The sequence below is a fragment of the Sus scrofa genome, unplaced genomic scaffold (genome assembly GCF_000003025.6).
Source record: "Sus scrofa isolate TJ Tabasco breed Duroc unplaced genomic scaffold, Sscrofa11.1 Contig41, whole genome shotgun sequence".
Classification (NCBI taxonomy): Eukaryota; Metazoa; Chordata; class Mammalia; order Artiodactyla; family Suidae; genus Sus; species Sus scrofa.
In genome coordinates, this window is record NW_018085197.1 from 166,567 (window position 1) to 172,845 (window position 6,279).

The 6,279-nt window shown below is 37.2% G+C and overlaps 1 pseudogene; it reads left to right on the top strand.

Moving 5' to 3' along the window:
• Window positions 1-2,460: 2,460 nt before the first annotated feature.
• On the top strand, window positions 2,461-5,168 carry LOC110258746 (annotated as a pseudogene).
• The last annotated feature ends 1,111 nt before the right edge of the window (window positions 5,169-6,279 follow it).

The window sequence follows — 6,279 nt, forward strand, 5'->3', positions numbered from 1 at the left end:
CTACAGAATAATTTTTAAGATTGGAATTACTAGTATAAAGAATACAACCATATTTAGGATTTTGGAAATATTTGATAAAACATTTCCCAATAAGATTACATGAATGAAGCCGTTTCATTGCAATTTAGAATTTAGAATGAAAAAAACATGATTTAGCAACATTTTACTCTTTTGATAGATTCAATTCTCCAGTTCACCTTGTGTGTACAGACACTATTTAAAAATAATGCTTATATCAATATTTCACATCTTTCTCTTGAATTATACATTACAGAGTATGTTCATAAATACTGCCTTATTTGACTCTGAGGCCAGCAGTTTGAACAAGTGTTTCTCTATCTGTTTCATGGGAGAGAACTCCAAGGATTGAGTTTTATTCAATAACACAAGGTTATGAATCTGTAATAGCTAGATTTTTATATACGATTATTATATAATGTTAATTAACTTCTATTTTGGAATAATTTTAAATTAATAAAAAAGTTCTCAGAGTTCCCATCATGGTGCAGTGGAAGCGAATCTGACAAGGAACCATAAGGTTGTGGGTTCAATCCCTGGCTTTGCTCAGTGGGTTAAGGATCTTGTGTTGCCATGATGTTGTGGTGTAGGTCACAGATGCGGATGGGATCTGGCGTTACTGTGGCTGTGGTGTAGGCCAGCAGCTGTAGCTCAGATTCAACCCCTAGCCTAGGAATATCCATATGCTGCAAATGGGGCCCTAAAAAAGCCAAAAAAAAAAAAAAACAACAACAACAACAACAACAAAAAATTCCCAAGATATTACAGAGTTCCTGTCTACTGCTCAGTTATTTTTCCCTAATAATTATTATATAACTTTTCTAGGAGTATATTTGTCAGTATTGTGAATTGAACCTTGATATGTAGCTCCTAAAAAAACACCAGATTTTTTTCACATTTCACGAATTTCCCCACTATTGTTTCTTTTCTTTTCTGGGATTAAAACCAGGACAAAAAAATGCATTAGGACCATTAGCTTTTAAGTGATTTCAAATCATAAACCTTGTGATCACAAGCTCCAAAGAACTATAGTCTCCATTGCTGAAGTTTTAATGATAATTTGGAAATTTCTTTTATCTTAAAAAAGAGAGGACCGATTTGTTTATATTTAATGAGTATTTTTACTTTAAAATGGTATTTCCATTAGAAACTCCCCAGATCAGGGAGTTAGAGAGCCTAAGAATTATTTAATTGTTAGATTAACATAGAGCCTTATTCTTTCTCTCTACCCTTTGCCCTATTTTTTTTTTTCTATTGTACAGCATGGGGACCAAGTTACACATACATGTATATATACTTTTTCCTCCCATTGTTGTGTTGTAAGTATCTAAACATAGTTCTCAATGCTACACAGCAGGATCTCATTGTAAATCCATTCCAAGAGCAATAGTTTGCATCCATTTGCTCTATTTGATCTTACTTGTACAATGAGGGTAACTGAAGAAGAGATAGACACAAGAGGGTCTGAGGGCCACAGTAGTTTATCCAGGGTTTATTAAAGACATTTAAAAGTGTCCCACATTTAAACAATAGCTTATCTTCTCTGTGACCAATAAAATATTTTATATTTGTGAATATCTAAAAGGATGAGTGAAGATATTTATCAGATTTGATCATGGTAAAGCAGAAATTAGAAGTAAAACATCGCCATTTCTACTTTGTGTCAGAGGCTCTGAGATCTTACTTTTACTGTTTCTCATAATTTTTTCCAGTGCATCCAAGTGCATAAATGGTTTTATGAGTATTACCTCATCTGATTCTCACAAGAGTAAATAAAAAGTCAAATATTAGAACACATACTTGTATATTTAGGTTTACTAACATTTCAATTATTTGTTTGTTAGCTGTCAGTGTCATTCAACTTTTTTTTTTTTCCTGGCTGTGCTCACAATATGCGGAAGTTCCTGGGCCAGGGATTGAAACCACACTGCAGTTGCAGCTGAGCCATAGAAGTGACAATGCTGAATCATTAACCTGCACTACCAGGGAAGTCCCAGAATACACTTTTGCTTACAGGAAGCCTAATTATTCCCAGAATACACTTTGCTTACAGGAAACCTAATTATTCCCAGAATACACTTTGCTTACAGGAAACCTAATTATTCCCATCATGGCTCAGCGGTAACAAACGCAACTAGCATCCATGATTCCTGGCCTTGCTCAGTGGGTTAGGGATCTGGCATTGCCATGAGCTAAGGTGTAGGTCACAGAAATGGCTCCCACCTCACATAAGCCAGCAACTACAGCTCTGATTCAACCTCTAGCTTGGGAATTTTCATGTGCAGCACTAAAAAGACAAAAAAAAAAAAAACATAGATTCTACATATATGTACACACACAAACATACATGCCCTTTGGATGATAATTTTCTCTTATATATACAGATGTGGACACAATTATTCTTCCAAGTTTGCTATGCAAATGAAATCCAAAGTTGGAGTAATGATCTGGATGGCCCATGGAATAGCTTTCTGTGTGGGTAAGGTGTCTGGTTTTGTAAGTGAGAGAAGAGTGACTAAAATTGGTAAGGGCATTTTATCATAAGGCACATTTTGACGTTTTCCAATTTGATACTCATTATAATCCTTAAGAGTAGGGAGGCTGTATATGAACATCCCTGTATTACAATAAATCATAAATTTGACACAGATACACATTGGTGAGTAGTACTTGATCTGACTTGGTCATGTTGTATAAATAATTTTCAAATAATTAATAAAGCATTAAGACTCTGGCTGTATTCAACGTATTATTTTTCTTCCTGACCTGTGAGATAGTTGCCCATTTTTATCTGCAAGTAGTCTGGCCATTACCTTTGATCCTATATCATCAGCTCTGTGTCCTTTATCAAAAGGAGTCATTCAAATAGGAACAAAGGAATCAGAAGGTTTTAACCTCTACAGTGAATGGAGACTCTAGAAAGGTCATCCCTGCTCTCATGTTCTTGCTAGAAAAGAAAAATGTTAACTTCTTTCCCCATAGAATCAGTGGGAAGGACTTGGGATTTGGACTCACGTGTTCTGGGTTAAAATTCCAGACTCAGCACCTGTTATTTGTTTGATTTTATCTCTTTAGGCATGAATTTCCTACCAACAAAATAGGGTAATATGATCTAATATGGACTGTTTCCAATTCAGGAGGCTCTGAGAAGTTGCTTCCTTGCATTATGTCTTAGTCATCATAATAATACTCATTAGAAGGTGATATTATTTAGTATAGACTTAGGTTCTTATTGTTTAATGAAGAGAATAGCCAACTCAACACATGTATACTAGTTATGCATTAGTCTAAAGCAGGGCATATTCTGACTGATCTCTTTTTTTTATAAAGAATGAATTAATCTAAAAGTCTCAGTTCATTTCAGTCTTTTAAAGAAATAACTGGGGGAATTGCCATGATATCCAAGCACCTCTTAAATTGGGTATCATGTCTTCTCCTTGTAGATAAGGAAGTTACCTGGTCAGGGGTGGCATGCAAGTCATCTTTGCTCCCTTTCCACGCACATGGAGAGTGTGATCAATAAACTACCACCCTTCTTGCTCAGAACTTGGATGTGGCTTCGGAACTCATCTCACAGTTCAATCCAGGAAACCATTACTAAGTGATTAGAGTTTGAAACTGAGATGAAAAATCTTTCTCATCCCTACCACACATCCCTATCCTTCCCCTTCACTGAAGTTTGGGCTTAGAGTATTTAAGAATCTATCTATAGCTCAATTCTTCCTAATATCCTACTACCACCCTAAAAAAAAGTTTCTAATTTCATTTTCTCCATGAGCAGAGAAGCTCAAGCATGTAAGATAATTTTTTTTTAACTTTCCCACTATACAGCAAGGGATCTAGTTATCCTTACATGTACACATTACAATTACATTTTTTCCCCACCCTTTGTTCTGTTGCAACATGAGTATTTAGACAAAGTTCTCAATGCTACTCAGCAGGATCTCCTTGTAAATCTATTTTAAGTTGTGTCTGATAAGCCCAAGCTCCCAATTTCCCTCCCACTCTCTCCCCCACCCATCAGGCAGCCACAAGTCTTTTCTCCAAGATAATTTTTTATGTGAATGCACCAACTTGATGACTATGATAATATTACGAACTTGGCTGAGACAGATTTTTTTTCACATAATGGTAAATTCTACCTGCTCATCCTGGCAGCTTTCCCCTTTTAATTGGAAAATATGCAGAAGCGAAGCTTCATAACTGAGTTTTTCCTCCTGGGGCTTTCACAGAATCCAAGTGTTCAGAAGACAGTATTTCTCATATTTTTGTTTATTTACATTGCAACTGTCATGGGCAACTTTCTGATTGTGGTGACCATGAGTAGCAGCCCAGCTCTCCCGGGCTCCCCCATGTATTTCTTTTTGGCTTTTCTGTCCTTCTTGGATGCATGTTTCTCCTCCGGTATTGCCCCAAAGATGATCGTAGACTCTCTCTATGAGAGGAGAACCATCCCCTTTGAAGGCTGCCTGACCCAGGTCTTTGCCGAACACTTCTTTGCTGGATTGGAGGTGATTGTCCTCACTGCCATGGCCTATGACCGCTATGTGGCCATCTGCAAACACTTGCACTACTCATCTGTCATGAATTGGAGGCTCTGTGGCATTCTAATCGGTGTGGCCTGGGCAGGGGGCTTCCTGCATTCCACGATACAAAGTCACTTCACTGTCCAGCTGCCCTTCTGTGGCCCCAATGTCATTCACCATTTCATGTGTGACTTGTACCCATTACTGGAGCTTTCCTGCACTGACAGCCATTTATTTGGGCTTTTGGTGACCACCAACATTGGATTAATCTGCATCCTAATCTTCCCCTTGTTGCTTGCCTCCTATGGGGTCATCTTGCTGTCTCTGAGAATCCATAGTACTGAGGGGCAGCAGAAAGCCTTCTCCACCTGTGGCACTCACATTGCTGTTGTGGTTTCATTCTTTGTCCCATGCATACTTTTGTATGCACGACCTCCCTCTGCTTTCCCCTTTAACAAGATGGTAGCCATACTTTACACCTTCCTGACTCCTTTGCTCAATCCTTTGATTTACACTTTCAGGAACAAGGAAGTGAAAAGGGTTATGAAGAAAGTGTGGCACTGGTGGTTTCTAATGAGACATAAAACAATAAAGTTTGAGAAAAAAGTTGAATTTTCATGTTAGACAAAAACTTTATGTAGATGGGCCTTGTTGGGCAGGTGGTAAAGTAAGGTAGTATAAAAAGCATTAAAAAAAGGGTCAGGAAATTATGTTTCACCTTTAGATTATTTATGAACTCTGACTTGACAACTCAGTATCCTCATACGGAAACTAAAAGGATTGAATTTTATGCTCATTAGGAATCTAAAAGTCAAAAATCGAATGAACAGACATTAACTATCAGACCTCTTTCCACTCATTTGATGCTTTGGAAAACCTTTGTGGAGGGAAGATACAACTATCTTAGATATTATAAGTGGAAACAGTTTTAACGTTAAAAATTATATTTAGAATGTGATTTCAGCAACAGATGGAAAAAAATCATGATTCAGGAATGGAAGGGCTTAGAATATTCACAGAAGCTCCCCTGTACCTTGTATCACATGGCTACATATTTTAAATCAGCAACTCATACCTTAGACTTCATAAACCCTCTCCCTATCTACACTTTATTTTTAGAGAGACCTCCCCACTTGCTGATATACTGTATAATTTGTTTACTTATTATTATTGGTTTTGTCCGCCTTCTCTCATAGAATGCAAGAGAGGATGTGGGATGCTATTTTTTCTTTTGTTTATTGATGTGGCGTTAATGTCCAGAACAGCCTGGTGTAGGAGCTCAGTAAAGATCTGCTGAATAAATGAATATCCAAAATTAAACACTATCTTTAACAATAACACAGCAATATTTCAATTTTGGCAAAGTAGTAAAATTATTGCTGATAGTAGTCCTTTGATTCTGATGACACCTCTAAGTCATGCATTGATATAACACAGATCAGAGTATTTAAAGTACTTTCTGTATTCTAGTTAACTTCCCTCCCAAAACTCTAAATATAATACACAAATTCAAATAGAAAATGAAACCATTTTTTCTCTATACACTTTTTTCTCTTTTTTTTTTTTTTTTGTCTTTTTAGGACCATACCCAAGGCATATGGAGGTTCCCAGGCTAGGGGTCTAATCGGAGCTACAGCTGCCACCCTATGCCACAGCCACAGCAGCACCATATCCGAGCTGCATCTGCAAACTACACCTCAGCTCACCAGCAATGCCAGATCCCTAACCCACTGAG